Source organism: Tachyglossus aculeatus, unplaced genomic scaffold (assembly GCF_015852505.1).
Source record: "Tachyglossus aculeatus isolate mTacAcu1 unplaced genomic scaffold, mTacAcu1.pri scaffold_131_arrow_ctg1, whole genome shotgun sequence".
NCBI classification, from domain to species: domain Eukaryota; kingdom Metazoa; phylum Chordata; class Mammalia; order Monotremata; family Tachyglossidae; genus Tachyglossus; species Tachyglossus aculeatus.
The window spans coordinates 303,231-318,779 of record NW_024044860.1 but is presented as its reverse complement, the minus strand read 5'-3'; the positions used below and the strand labels follow the sequence as shown (position 1 = coordinate 318,779).

Here is a 15,549-nt window from a genome sequence, read left to right as displayed (position 1 = left end):
CTGTCTCTCCCTCAGTCTCTCTGTGTCTGCCCATCTCTGTATCTCTCTATCTCTGTGTCTCCATCTCTCTGTCTCTCCCTCTCTCTCTGAGTCTCTCCGTGTCTGCCCATCTCTGTATCTCTCTGTCTCTGTGTCTCCATCTCACTGTCTCTCCCTCCGTCTCTGAGTCTCTCTGTGTTTACCCATCTCTGTATCTGTCTCTGTAACTCCATCTCTCTGTCTCTCCCTATCTCTCTGAGTCTCTCTGTCTGCCCATCTCTGTATCTCTCTGTCTCTGTGTCTCCATCTCTCTGTCTCTCCCTCAGTCTGTCTGTGTCTGCCCATCTCTGTATCTCTTGTCTCTGTGTCTCCATCTCTCTGTCTCTACCTCTGTCTCTGAGTCTCTCTGTGTCTGCCCATCTCTGTATCTCTCTGTCTCTGTGTCTCCATCTCTCTGTCTCTCCCTCAGTCTCTCTGTGTCTGCCCATCTCTGTATCTCTCTGTCTCTGTGTCTCCATCTCTCTGTCTCTCCCTCAGTCTCTCTGTGTCTGCCCATCTCTGTATCTCTCTATCTCTGTGTCTCCATCTCTCTGTCTCTCCCTCTGTCTCTGAGTCTCTCTGAGTCTCTCTGTTTGCCCATCTCTGTATCTCTTGTCTCTGTGTCTCCACCTCTCTGTCTCTCCCTCTGTCTCTGAGTCTCTCTGTGTCTGCCCATCTCTGTATCTCTGTGTCTCCATCTCTCTGTCTCTCCCTCTCTCTCTGAGTCTCTCTGTGCCTGCCCATCTCTTTATCTCTGTCTGTGCCTCCATCTCTCTGTCTCTCCCTCTCCTGAGTCTCTCTGTGTCTACCCATCTCTGTCTCTATGTCTCCATCTCTCTGTCTCTCCCTCTCTCTGAGTCTCTCTGTGTTTACCCATCTCTGTATCTCTCTGTGTCTGTGACTCCATCTCTCTGTCTCTCCGACTCCATCTCTCTGTCTCTCCTCTGCCTCTGAGTCTCTCTGCCCATCTCTGTATCTCTCTGTCTCTGTGTCTCCATCTCTCTGTCTCTCCCTCAGTCTCTCTGTGTCTACACATCTCTGTATCTCTGTCTCTGTGTCTCCATCTCTCTGTCTCTCCCTCTGTCTCTGAGTCTCTCTGTGTCTGCCCATCTCTGTATCTCTCTGTCTCTGTGTCTCCATCTCTCTGTCTTTCTCTCAGTCTCTCCGTGCCTGCCCATCTCTGTATCTCTGTCGCTGTGTCTCCATCTCTCTGTCTCTCCCTCTGTCTCTGAGTCTCTCTGTGTCTGCCCATCTCTGTATCTCTCTGTCTCTGTGTCTCCATCTGTGCCTCCATCTCTCTGTCTCTCCCTCTGTCTCTGAGTCCTCAGTGTCTGCCCATCTCTGTATCTCTCTGTCTCTGTGTCTCCATCTCTCTGTCTCTCCCTCTCTCTGAGTCTCTCTGTGTTTACCCATCTCTGTATCTCTCTGTCTCTGTGACTCCATCTCTCTGTCTCTCCTCTGTCTCTGAGTCTCTCTGCCCATCTCTGTCTCTCCCTCAGTCTCTCTGTAGTCTGCCCATCTCTGTATCTCTCTATCTCTGTGTCTCCATCTCTCTGTCTCTCCCTCTGTCTCTGAGTCTCTCTGCCCATCTCTGTCTCTGTGTCTCCATCTCTCTGTCTCTCCCTCAGTCTCTCCGTGTCTGCCCATCTCTGTATCTCTCTGTCTCTGTGGCTCCATCTCACTGTCTCTCCCTCTGTCTCTGAGTATCTCTGTGTTTACCCATCTCTGTATCTCTCTTTCTCTGTGACTCCATCTCTCTGTCTCTCCTCTGTCTCTGAGTCTCTCTGCCCTTCTCTGTCTCTGTGTCTCCATCTCTCTGTCTCTCCCTCAGTCTCTCTGTGCCTGCCCATCTCTGTATCTCTCTATCTCTGTGTCTCCACCTCTCTGCCTCTCCCTCTGTCTCTGAGTCTCTCTGTGTCTCCATCTCTCTGTCTCTCCGTCTCTCTCTGAGTCTCTCTGTGTCTGCCCATCTCTGTATCTCTGTCTGTGTCTCCATCTCTCTGTCTCTCCCTCTCTCTCCCTCAGTCTCTCTGTGTCTACCCATCTCTGTATCTCTCTGTCTCTGTGACTCCATCTCTCTGTCTCTCCCTCAGTCTCTCTGTAGTCTGCCCTTCTCTGTATCTCTCTATCTCTGTGTCTCCATCTCTCTGTCTCTCCCTCTGTCTCTGAGTCTCTCTGTGTCTCCATCTCTCTGTCTCTCCTCAGTCTCTCCGTGTCTGCCCATCTCTGTATCTCTCTGTCTCTGTGTCTCCATCTCACTGTCTCTCCCTCTGTCTCTGAGTCTCTCTGTGTTTACCCATCTCTGTATCTCTCTGTCTCTGTGACTCCATCTCTCTGTCTCTCCTCTGTCTCTGAGTCTCTCTGCCCATCTCTGTCTCTGTGTCTCCATCTCTCTGTCTCTCCATTAAGTCTCTCTGTGTCTGCCCATCTCTGTATCTCTCTATCTCTGTGTCTCCACCTCTCCGTCTCTCCCTCTGTCCCTGAGTCTCTCTGAGTCTCTCTGTTTGCCCATCTCTGTATCTCTTGTCTCTGTGTCTCCACCTCTCTGTCTCTCCCTCTGTCTCTGAGTCTCTCTGTGTCTGCCCATCTCTGTATCTCTGTGTCTCCATCTCTCTGTCTCTCCCTCTGTCTCTGAGTCTCTCTGTGCCTGCCCATCTCTTTATCTCTGTCTGTGCCTCCATCTCTCTGTCTCTCCCTCTCTCTGAGTCTCTCTGTGTCTACCCATCTCTGTCTCTATGTCTCCATCTCTCTGTCTCTCCCTCTCTCTGAGTCTCTCTGTGTTTACCCATCTCTGTATCTCTCTGTGTCTGTGACTCCATCTCTCTGTCTCTCCGACTCCATCTCTCTGTCTCTCCTCTGCCTCTGAGTCTCTCTGCCCATCTCTGTATCTCTCTGTCTCTGTGTCTCCATCTCTCTGTCTCTCCCTCAGTCTCTCCATCTCTGTATCTCTCTGTCTCTGTCTCTCCCTCTCTCTCTGAGTCTCTCTATCTCTGTGTCTCCACCTCTCTATCTCTCCCTCATTCTCTGAGTCTCTTTGTGCCTGCCCATCTCTGTATCTCTCTGTCTCTGCCGTCTCCACGTCTCTCAGTCTCTGCTTCTTCATCTCTGTCTCTCCCCCCCCCCCCCCCAAGTCTCTGACTCAGTGTCTCCATCGCTCAGCCCCGCGCCCCGCACCCGAGAGGCGTCCAGCGCAGCGCCGGGCAACGCAGTGGACGCCCCTCCACCGCGGCTGGGCCCAGCGAGAAGCCACTTGGCCTAGTAAGTAGCGCCCACGTTGGGGGGTCCACAGTCCTGGGTTCGAATCCCGCTCCTCCCCTTGTCTGCTGTGGGACCTTGGGCGAGTCCCTTCCCTTCTCCGGGCCTCGGTTTCCCTCCTCTGTCCAAAGGGGAAGCCCGTGAGCCCCCCGGATGGCCCTGCCTCTCCCCCAGCGCTTAGTACAGTGCTTGGCACCTAGTAAGCGCTTCGCCAATACCACCCCCCACCCCAGCAGGCGTCCAGTACAGAGTCGGCGGCGGGGGAGGGGGGAGGAACGGACCGGAAACGGCTCCTTGGGTTGACTTCCTCAAAACCCTTTCACAACCGGGACCCGCAAACCGCCCCACCCCCGCCGGGCCGGAGGGGGAAACTGAGGCCCAGAGAGGGGAAGTGACTGACCCAAGGTCACACAGCGCAGCCCCGGGTCCCCCGGCTCCCAGCCCCTCGCCCTTCCCCGCCCGCCCACGCCGCCCCATTTCACTGAGGAGGAAACTGAGGCCCAGAGAAACCTTCTCTTTGCACATAGTAAGCGCTTAATAAATGCCATCATTATTATTATTATTATTATTCTCTAGGTCTCTCTATCTCTGTTCTCTCCATCCTCTCTGCCTCTGCCTTCTCTCTGTCTGTGCCTTCTCTCCATCTCTGCCATCTCTCACTTCTCTCCATCTCTGCCATCTCTTCATCTCTTCATCTCTGCCATCTCTGCTATCTCTCTCCATCTCTGCCTTCTCTCATTTCTCTCTGTCTCCGCCTTCTCTCCGTCTCTGCCATCTCTCACTTCTCTCTGTTTCTGCCTTCTCTCCATCTCTGCCATCTCTCGCTTTTCTGTCTCTGCCTTCTCTCACTTCTCTCTGTCTCTGCCTTCTCTCCATCTCTGCCATCTCTCGCTTCTCTCTGTCTCTGCCTTCTCTCCATCTCTGCCTTCTCCTCACCTCTTTGTCTCTGCCTTCTCTCTGTCTCTGCCATCTCTGCCTTCTCTCCGTCTCTGCCTTCTCTCACTTCTCTCTGTCTCTGCCTTCTCTCCATCTCTGCCATCTCTCACTACCCTCTGTCTCTCCATCTCTGCCATCTCTCCATCTCTCTCTCCATCTCTGCCTCCTCTCCTCTTTGTCTCTGCCTTCTCTCCATCTCTGCCATCTCTCGCTTTTCTCTGCCTCTGCCTTCTCTCCATCTCTGCCATCTCTCGCTTCTCTCTGTCTCTGCCTCCTCACTGTCTCTGCCTTCTCTCCATCTCTGCCATCTCTCGCTTCTCTCTGTCTCTGCCTCCTCACTGTCTCTGCCTTCTCTCCATCTCTGCCATCTCTCGCTTCTCTGTCTCTGCCTTCTCTCACTTCTCTCTGTCTCTGCCTTCTCTCACTTCTCTCTGTCTCTGCCATCTCTCGCTTCTCTCTGTCTCTGCCTTCTCTCCATCTCTGCCATCTCTGCTATCTCTCTCCATCTCTTCCTTCTCTCACTTCTCTCTGTCTCCGCCTTCTCTCGGTCTCTGCCATCTCTCACTTCTCTTTGTCTCTGCCTTCTCTCCATTTCTGCCATCTCTCTCCATCTCTGCCTTCTCCTCACCTCTTTGTCTCTGCCTTCTCTCTGTCTCTGCCATCTCTCACTTCTCTCCGTCTCTGCCATCTCTCGCTTTTCTCTGTCTTTGCCTTCTCTCACTTCTCTCTGTCTCTGCCTTCTCTCCATCTCTGCCATCTCTCACTACTCTCTGTCTCTGCTTCTCTCCATCTCTGCCATCTCTCCATCTCTCTCTCCATCTTTGCCTCCTCTCCATCTCTGCCATCTCTCCATCTCTCTCTCCATCTTTGCCTCCTCTCCGTCTCTGCCATCTCTCACCACTCTCTGTCTGTGCTTCTCTCCATCTCTGCCATCTCTCCATCTCTCTCTCCATCTCTGCCTCCTCTCCTCTTTGTCTCTGCCTTCTCTCCGTCTCTGCCATATCTCGCTTTCTCTGTCTCTGCCTTCTCTCCATCTCTGACTTTTCTCCATCTCTGCCTCCTCTCCTCTCTGTCTCGGCCTTGTCTCTGCCATCTCTCACTTCTCTCAGTCTCTGCCTTCTCTCCGTCTCTGCCATCTCTCGCTCTCTCTGTCTCTGCCATCTCTCGCTTCTCTCCATCTCTGTCGTCTCTGCCTTCTCTCCATCTCTGCTAACTCTCTCTTCTCTCTGCCTTCTCTCCATATCTGCTATCTCTCTCTCTCTCCATCTCTGCCTCCTCTCCTCTCTGTCTCTGCCTTTTCTCCGTCTCTGCCATCTCTCTCTCCATCTCTGCCTTCTCTCCATCTCTGCCATCTCTCACTTCTCTCTGTTTGCCTTCTCTTCATCTCTGTCATCTCTCTCTGTCTCTGCCACCTCTCCTCTTTGTCTCTGTCATCTCTCGCTTCTCTCCATCTCTGCCTTCTCTCACTTCTCTGCCTCTGCCATCTCTCTGTCTCTGCCATCTCTCGCGTCTCTCTGTCTCTACCTTCTCTCCGTCTCTGCCATCTCTCACTTCTCTCCGCCTCTGCCTTCTGTCTCTTTCTCTCTGTGTCTCTGCCTGGTCTCCATCTCTGCCTCCTCTCTCCCTCTGTCTCTGCCTTTGATCTCTTCTCTCTGGGCCCCTCTCTCATCTCTCTCTCATCTCTCCTCTCCATCTCCGGGTGTCTCTTCTCTCCCTGTCTCTCTCTTCTCCCTATCTCTGCCCGCTGTTGGGTAGGGACCGTCTCTACATGTTGCCAACATGTACTTCCCGAGCGCTTAATACAGTGCTCTGCACACAGTAAGCGCTCAATAAATACGATTGAATGAATGAATCTCTGCCTAATCTCTTGGCCCCTCCCTCCTCTCGCTCTGTCTCTGTCTCGCTCTGTCTCTGTCTCGCTCTCTCTCGGTGCCTCTCACCCTTCTCTCTATCTCTCCATCTCTCTCTTCTCCCCATCTCTGCCTAATTTCTCTCTCTGTCTCTCACCCTTCTCTCCATCTCTCTTTTCTCTCTCTTTTTCTTCTCCCCATCTCTGCCTAATCTCTCTCTCTGTCTCTCACCCTTCTTTATCTCTCCATCTCTCTTTTCTCTCTCTATCTCTCTCCTCCCATCTCTGCCTAATCTCTTTTCTCTCACCCTTCTCTCTGTCTCTCTTTTTTCTCTCTCTCCTCTCCTCCCCATCTCTGCCAAATCTCTCTTTGTCTCTCACCCTTCTCTCTCCATCTCTCTTTTCTCTCTCTCCTCCCCATCTCTGCCTAATCTCTCTCCGTGTCTCTTACCCTTCTCTCCATCTCTTTTCTCTCTCTCTTCTCCCCATCTCTGCCTAATCTCTCTCTGTCTCTCACCCTTCTCTCCATCTCTCTTTTTTCTCTCTATCTCTCTCTTCTCCCCATCTCTGCCTAATCTCTCTCTCTGTCTCTCACCCTTCTCCCCATCTCTCTTTTCTCTCTCTATCTCTCTCTTCTCCCCACCTCTGCCCAATCTCTCTCTGTCTCTCACGGTTCTCTCCATCTCTCCTTTCCCTCTCTATCTCTCTGTTCTCCCCATCTCTGCCTAATCTCTCGGCCCCTGCCTCCTCTCTGTCTCTCTTCATCTCTCTTTGTCTCTCATCTCCTCTCTCTTCTCGCTGTCTCTCTCTCTGCTTCCTCCCCCTGTCTCTTCCCCATCTCTCTGTCTCCAGCTTCCTCCTGTCTCTCTCTGTCTCTCTCCTCCTTCTTTCATCTCTCCCTTTCCTCCTCTTCTCTGTCTCTAGGTCTCTTTTCTCTCTGTCTCTCTCCGTCTCTCACCTCTCTCCTCTTTCTGTCATCTCTCCCCTTCTCTGTCTCTCTTTCTAGATCTCTTTTCTCTGTCTCTCTCTAGGTCTCTTTTCTCTCTGTCTCTGTCTCTCACCTCTCTCTGTCTCTGCCTCTCTCCTCTTTCTGTCATCTCTCCCATTCTCTCTCTGTCTCTCTCTAGGTCTCTTTTGTCTCTGTCTCTCCCCCCTCATCTCTCTCTCTGCCTCTCCATCTTCTCTCTCTGTCTCTCTATCTCTCTTCTCCCCATCTCTGCCTAATCTCTCTGTCTCTCACCCTTCTCTATCTCTCCATCTCTTCTCTCTCTATCTCTCTCTTCTCCCCACCTCTGCTTCATCTCTTGTCTCTCACTCTTCTCTCTCTATCTCTCTCTTCTCCCCATCTCTGCTTCATCTCTTGTCTCTCACCCTTCTCTATCTCTTCATCTCTTCTATCTCTATCTCTCTATTTCTCCATCTCTCTTTTCTCCCCCTTCTCCCCCTCGGCCTCTCTCTCTCTCTGTCTCTCTCTCCTCACTCTATCTCTGTGTCTAATTCATATCTCTTTCTCCCCCCTTCCCCTATTCTCCCCCCTTCCCCTCTGTTATCTCTCTCCCCGTCTCTCTGCCTCCTGTCTCTATCTCTCTTCTCTCGGTTTTTTTCTCTCCCCCTTCTCTCTCCTCTCTCTATCTTTGTGTCTCCTCTTCTCTCTTCCCCTCTTTTATCTCTGTTTGTCTCTGTCTCTCTCTCTATCTCTCCCCCCCTCATCACTCTTCTCACTTTTATCTCTGGCTCAACTCACTTTCTCCCCCTTCCCTTTCCTCCCCCCACCGTTATCTCTCTCTGTCTCTTATCTCTCTTCTTCTCTTATCTCCCTCTGTCTCTTTTATCTCTCTCTCTTCCCTTCTGTTATCTCTCTCTGTCTCTCCTTTATCTCTCTCCCTCTCTTATCTCCCTCTGTCTCTCTTTTATCTCTCTCTTCCCTTCTGTTATCTCCCTCTGTCTCTCCTTTATCTCTCTCCCTCTTTATCTCCCTCTGTCTCTCTTTTATTTCTCTCTGTCTTTTATCTCTGTCCTCCTCTCTCTCATCTCTCTCTGTCACTCTTTTATCTCTCTCTTCCCTTCTGTTATCTCCCTCTGTCTCTCCTTTATCTCTCTCCCTCTTTATCTCCCTCTGTCTCTCCTTTATCTCTCTCCCTCTTTATCTCCCTCTGTCTCTCCTTTATCTCTATCCCTCTGTTATCTCCCTCTGTCTCTCTTTTATTTCTCTCTATCTCCCTTTTATCTCTCTCCTCCTCTCTCTTATCTCTCTCTGTCTCTCTTTTATCTCTCTCTTCCCTTCTGTTATCTCCCTCTGTCTCTCCTTTATCTCTCTTACTCTCTTATCTCCCTCTCTCTCTTTTATTTCTCTCTGTCTCCCTTTTATCTCTCTCCTCCTCTCTCTTATCTCTCTCTGTCTCTCTTTTATCTCTTCCTCTCTTATCTCCCTCTGTCGCTTTCATCTCTCCTCTCTCTTATCTCTCGGTGTCTCTTTTATCTCTCTCTTCCTCTCTCTCATCTCTCGGTGTTTCTTTTATCTCTCTCACTGTGTCTTTTATCTCTCTCTTCCTCTCTCATCTCCCTCTGTCGCTTTCATCTCTCCTCCTCTCTCTGTTCTCTCGCTGTCTCTTTTATCTCTCTCTTTCTCTTATCTCCCTCTGTCGCTTTCATCTCTCCTCCTCTCTCTTTTCTCTGTCTCTTTTATCTCTCTTCCTCTCTCTTATCTCCCTCTGTCTCTTTCATCTCTCCTCCTCTCTTGTCTCTCGCTGTCTCTTTTATCTCTCTCCTCCTCTCTCTTATCTCCCTCTGTCTCTTTTATCTCTCTTTCTCTGCCATCTCTGTGTCTCTCTTTTATCTCTCTCTATTTCTCTTCTCTCTGCTTTTTCTCTCCCATCTCTCTATTTTTTCTCCTCACTATCTCTGTGTCTCCTTCTTATCTCTTTCTGCCCCCTTCCCCTCTGTTACCTCTCTCTGTCTCCTCCCTCTGTCTCTCTTCTCTCATTTTTCTCTCTTCTTTCTCTGTCTCTCTGCCCACTCTATCTCTGTGTCTTCTTTCTCTCTCTGTCTCTCTATCTCTGCTTCTCTTTCCCTCTTTTATTTCTGTCCTCTCTCTGTCTCTCCACCTTCTGTTTTTTCTCTTCTCTCTCATCTCTGTCCTCACCCTACCATCTCTGTCTCTCCTTTCCTCTCTTTCTCCCCTTCCCCGTGTAGTCTTTCTCCCCCTTTTATCTCTGTCTTCTCTCTATCTCTCTTCTCTCTCTCTCCTCACCCTGTCTCTGTCTCTCCTTTTCTCTCTTTCTCCCCTTGTAGTCTCTCTCCCCCTCTTTTATCTCTATCTTCTCTCTATCTCTCTCTCCCCTCACTCTATCTCTGTCTCTCCTTTTCTTTCTCCCCCTGTAGTCTCTCTTCCCCTCTGTTATCTCTGTCTTCTCTCTATCTCTCATCTCTCTCTGTCCTCACCCTATCTCTGTCTCTCCTTCTCTCTCTTTCTCCCCCCTGCAGTCTCTCTCCCCCCTGTTATCTCTGTCTTCTCTCTATCTCTCTTCTTTCTCATCTCTGTCTCTCCTTTTCTCTCTTTCCCCCGTAGTCTCTCTCCCCCTCTGTTATCTCTGTCTTCTCTCATCTCTCTCTTCTCTGTCTCTCCTCTCTCTCATCTTTGTCTCTCCTCACCCTATCATCTCTGTCTCTCCTTTTCTCTCTTTCTCCCCTTCCCCTTGTAGTCTCTCTCCCCCTTTTATCTCTGTCTTCCCTCTATCTCTCTTCTCTCTCTGTCTCTCTCTCTCTGTCTCTGTCCTCACCCTATCTCTGTCTCTCCTTTTCTCTCTCTCTCCCCTTGTAGTCTCTTTCCACCTCTTTTATCTCTGTCTTCTCTCTATTCCTCTTCTCTCATCTCTGTCTCTCCTCACCCTATCTCTGTCTCTCCTTTTCTCTCTTTCTCTCTCTATCTCTCTTCTCTCTCATCTCTCTCTGTCTCTCTCTCTGTCTCTGTCCTCACCCTATCTCTGTCTCTCCTTTTCTCTCTTTCTCTCTCTATCTCTCTTCTCTCTCATCTCTCTCTGTCTCTCTCTCTGTCTCTGTCCTCACCCTATCTCTGTCTCTCCTTTTCTCTCTCTCCCCCTCTGTTATCTCTGTCCTCTCTCTGTCTCTCCTCACCCTATCTCTGTCTCTCCTTTTCTCTCTTTCTCCCCTTTTAGTCTCTCTCCCCCTCTGTTATCTCTGTCTTCTCTCTATCTCTCTTCTCTCTCTCTCTGTCTCTCTCTCCTCACCCCATCTCTGTCTCTCCTTTTCTCTCTTTCTCCCCTTGTAGTCTCTCTCCCCCTCTGTTATCTCTGTCTTCTCTCTGTCTCTCCTCACCCTGTCTCTCCTTTTCTCTTTCTCCCCCTGTAGTCTCTCTCCCCCTCTGTTATCTCTGTCTTCTCTCTATCTCTCTCTCTGTCTCTCCTTTTCTCTCTTTCTCCCCTTGTAGTCTCTCTCCCCCTCTGTTATCTCTGTCTTCTCTCATCTCTTACGGGGCCTCCAGTTCTGCGGGTAACAATATTGTGGGAGGCCACGCTTGCGGATGAGTAGTTCCCATGGAGTAACTTTCTTTATCTGTTTCCTGATTTATATTAATGTCTGTCTCCCCCTCTAGACTGTAAGCTCCTTGTGGGCAAGGCGTGTGTCTGCCATTGCATTGCACTCTCCCAAGTGCTTAGTACAGTGCTTCGCACAAGTGCTCAATAAATGCGATTAAACTGAATATTTTTCTGAGGCGCCCTGGAAGCTTAAAATCACCAGGAGCAGAAATAAGCCTTAGTCCTTCCCGGCATTCGGGAGGAACACCTTTTTTTTAATATGGAAATCGCTGGGTAATCTTTCTATCATCATCAATCGTATTTATTGAGCGCTTACTATGTGCAGAGCACTGTACTAAGTGCCTGGGAAGTACAAATTGGCAACATATAGAGACGGTCCCTACCCAACAGTGGGCTCACAGTCTAAAAACAGAGAACAAAACGTGTGAACAATATAAAATAAATAGAATAAATATGCACAAATAAAATAATAGAGTAACAAAAGGAAACGTATTAACAAAATAAAATATGATATGTACAAATAAAATGAATAGAGTAATAACTGCGCACAAACATATATACAGTATTTATACACTGTACTAAGCGCTGGGGAGCTGAGTGTAAAGCACTGCACTGAGCGCTTGGGAAGTACAAGTCGGCACGTTATATTCATTCATTCATTCATTCATATATTCATATATATTCATATATTCATTCATATGGTTGTACATATTTATTACTCTATTTATTTATTTATTTTACTTGTACATTTCTATCCTATTTATTTTATTTTGTTGGTATGTTTGGTTCTGTTCTCTGTCTCCCCCTTTTAGACTGTGAGCCCACTGTTGGGTAGGGACTGTCTCTATGTGTTGCCAATTTGCACTTCCCAAGCGCTCAGTGCAGTGCTCTGCACATAGTAAGCGCTCAATAAATACGATTGATTGATTGATTCATTCACTCAATCGTATTTTTAAACTGTGAGCCCACTGTCGGGTAGGGACCGTCTCTATATGTTGCCAATCTGTACTTCCCAAGCGCTTAGTACAGTGCTGTGCGCATAGTAAGCGCTTAATAAATACGATTGATGATTTATTGAGCGCTTACCGCGTGCAGAGCACTGTACTAAGCGCTCGGGAAGGACAAGTTGGCCACATCTAGAGCCGGTCCCTACCCACCAGCGGGCTCACAGTCTAGAAGGGGGAGACGGACAACAAAGCAAAACGTATTAACGCAATAAAATAAATAGAATAGAGATGGCCAAGTAAAATAAATTAATAAATAGACGGTTGAAAGAGACCCATGTGGGCTTGGGAAAGGCCTTTGGCATCGCGTGCTCTGGGCAGGTAAGCGTTAGAATGTGGGGCCTGTCTAACTCAGGGTGGATTAAACTGCTCCTGCAGTTCCTGGTTGTTGTTTTTTTTTCTGTATTTTGCTTTTCGGTGGTATTTGTTAAGTGCTTACTAAAGCAATGATAATCGCGGTGTCTGTTAGGTGCTTGCTTTGTGCCATCTTACCTCCCATCCTACCTCCATCCCCCCCATCTTACCTCCTTCCCTTCCCCACAGCACCTGTAGTATATACGTATATATGTTTGTACGGATTTATTACTCTATTTATTTGACTTGTGCATATCTATTCTATTTTATTTTGCTAGGATGTTTGGTTTTGTGCTCTGTCTCCCCCTTTTAGACTGCGAGCCCGCTGTTGGGTAGGGACTGTCTCTAGATGTCCACAGCTTGTCCTTCCCAAGCGCTTAGTCCAGTGCTCTGCACACAGTAAGCGCTCAATAAATACGATTGATTGATTGATCTCTCTGTCTCTCTGTCCTCACCCTGTCTCTGTCTCTCCTATTCTCTCTTTCTCCCCTTATAGTCTCTCTCCCCCCTGTTATCTCTGTCTTCTCTCATCTCTCTGTCTCTCTCTCCTCACCCTGTCTCTGTCTCTCCTTTTCTCTCTTTCTCCCCTTGTAGTCTCTCTCCCCCTCTGTCTCTTTTCTCTCTCATCTCTGTCTCTCTCCTCTCACCCTATCTCTGTCTCTCCTTTTCTGTCTCCCCTTATAGTCTCTCTTCGCCTCTGTTATCTCGGTCTTCTCTCATATCTCTGTCTGTCTCTGTCTCTCCTTTTCTCTCTTTCTCCCCTTGTAGTCTCTCTCCCCCTCTGTTATCTCTGTCTTCTCTCTATCACTCTCTCTGTCTCTCCTCACCCTGTCTCTGTCTCTCCTTTTCTTTCTCCCCTTGTAGTCTCTCTTCCCCTCTGTTATCTCTGTCCTCACCCTATCTCTGTCTCTCTTTTTCTCTCTTTCTCCCCTTCCCCTTGTAGTCTCTCTTCCCCTCTGTTATCTCTGTCTTCTCTCTCTCTTCTCTCTCATCTCTCTCTGTCTCTCTCCCCTCACCCTATCTCTGTCTCTCCTTTTCTCTCTTTCTCCCCTGTAGTCTCTCTCCCCCTCTGTTATCTCTGTCTTCTCTCCATCTCTCTGTCCTCACCCTATCTCTCTTTCTCCTTCTTATCTCTTTCTCCCCTCCCCTTGTAGTCTCTCTCCCCCTTTTATCTCTGTCTCTCCTTTTCTCTCTTTCTCCCCTTGTAGTCTCTTTTCCCCTCTGTTATCTCTGCCTTCTCTCTATCTCTCTTCTCTCTCATCTCTCTGTCTCTCTCCCCTCACCCTATCTCTGTCTCTCCTTTTCTCTCTTTCTCCCCTTGTAGTCTCTCTTCCCCTCTGTTATCTCTGCCTTCTCTCATCTCTCTCTGTCTCTCCTTTTCTCTCTTTCTCCCCCTGTAGTCTCTCCCCCTCTTTTATCTCTGTCTTCTCTCTATCTCTCTGTGTCTCTCATCTCTGTCTCTGTCTCCCCCCACCCTATCTCTGTCTCTCCTCTCTTTCTCCCCCTTTCCCTTTTAGTGTCTCTTCCCCTCTATTGTCTCTCTCTGTCTCTCTGTCTCCTCTATCTCTGCTCCCTCAGTTTTTCTCTTTATCTCTGTCTCTCCTCACTCTATCTCTGTCTCCATCCCAGGGCAGGGGACAGCCAGGGATGGATAATATCATCATAATGATAATGCCGCTATTATAATTCAGTTATTAAATTACATTTCATTATATCATTATATATTGCTATATCATCATCATCATCATCATTATGGTATTTGTGAAGCGCTTACTACGTGTCAGGCACTGTACTAAGTGGACAATAATAATGGCATTTATTAAGCACTTACTATGTACAAAGCACTGCTCTAAGAGCTGGAGCACTGCTATAATTAAGTTACTATATTATATTTCATTATATCATTATATATTAATATATTATCATCATCATCATTATTACGGTATTTGTGAAGCGCTTACTACGTGGCAGGCACTGTACCAAGTGGACAATAATGATAATAATAATAATGGCATTTATTAAGCGCTTACTATGTCCAAAGCACTGCTGTAAGAGCTGGAGCACTGCTATAATTAAGTTACTATATTATATTTCATTATATCATTATATATTAATATATTATCATCATCATCATTATTACGGTATTTGTGAAGCGCTTACTATGGGGCAGGCACTGTACTAAGTGGACAATAATGATAATAATGGCATTTATTAAGTGCTTACTATGTGCAAAGCACTGTTCTAAGCACTGGAGCACTGCTATAATTAAGTTACTATATTATATTTCATTATATCATTATATATTAATATATTATCATCATCATCATTATTACGGTATTTGTGAAGCACTTACTATGGGGCAGGCACTGTACTAAGTGGACAATAATGATAATAATAATAATAATAGCATTTATTAAGCGCTTACTATGTCCAAAGCACTGTTCTAAGAGCTGGAGCACTGCTATAATTAAGTTACTATATTATATTTCATTATATCATTATATATTAATATATTATCATCATCATTATTACGGTATTTGTGAAGCGCTTACTATGTGGCAGGCACTGTACTAAGTGGACAATAGTAATAATGATTAATAATAATAATAATGGCATTTATTAAGCGCTTACTATGTGCAAAGCACTGTTCTAAGCGCTGGAGCACTGCTATAATTATTATATTATATTTCATTATATCGTTATATATTAATATATTATCATCATCATTATCACGGTGTTTGTGAAGCGCTTACTACGTGGCAGGCACTGTACTAAGCGGACAATAATCATAATGATAATGCCGCTATTATAATTGTTATATTGCATTATATCATTATATATTAATATATCATCATCATCATCATCATCATTACAGTATTTGTGAAGCGCTTACTACGTGGCAGGCACTGTACTAAGCGGACAATAATCATAATGATAATGCCGCTATTATAATTGTTATATTGCATTATATCATTATATATTAATATATCATCATCATCATCATCATCATTACGGTATTTGTGAAGCGCTTACTACGTGGCAGGCACTGTACTAAGCGGACAATAATCATAATGATAATGCCGCTATTATAATTGTTATATTATATTTCATTATATAATTCTATATTAATATATCATCATCATTATTACGGTATTTGTGAAGCGCTTACTACGTGGCAGGCACTGTACTAAGCGGACAATAATCGTAATGATAACGCCGCTATTATAATTGTGATATTATATTTCATTATATCATTCAACATTAATATATTATCATCATTATTACGGTATTTGTGAAGCGCTTACTACGTGGCAGGCACTGTACTAAGCAGACAATAATCATAATGATAATGCCGCTTTTATAATTAAGTTATATTATATTTCATTATATCATTCTATATTAATATATCATCATCATCATCATTATTACGGTATCTGTGAAGCGCTTACTATGTGGCAGGCACTGTACTAAGCGGGCAATAATCATAATGATAACGCCGCTATTATAATTGTTATATTACATTTCATTATATCATTATATGTTAATATATGATTATCATCATCATCATCATTACGGT

The 15,549-nt window shown here is 46.8% G+C and overlaps 1 protein-coding gene across 1 annotated transcript in view; it reads left to right on the top strand.

Moving 5' to 3' along the window:
• The first annotated feature begins 3,211 nt into the window (after window positions 1-3,211).
• LOC119922936 (tyrosine-protein kinase SYK-like) overlaps window positions 3,212-15,549 on the top strand; it is a 131,918-nt gene continuing 119,580 nt past the window's right edge. The window contains exon 1 of the mRNA XM_038742555.1: window positions 3,212-3,276. The gene's annotated coding sequence lies outside the window, so the exon portion shown is untranslated. The remainder of the gene's footprint in view (window positions 3,277-15,549) is intronic.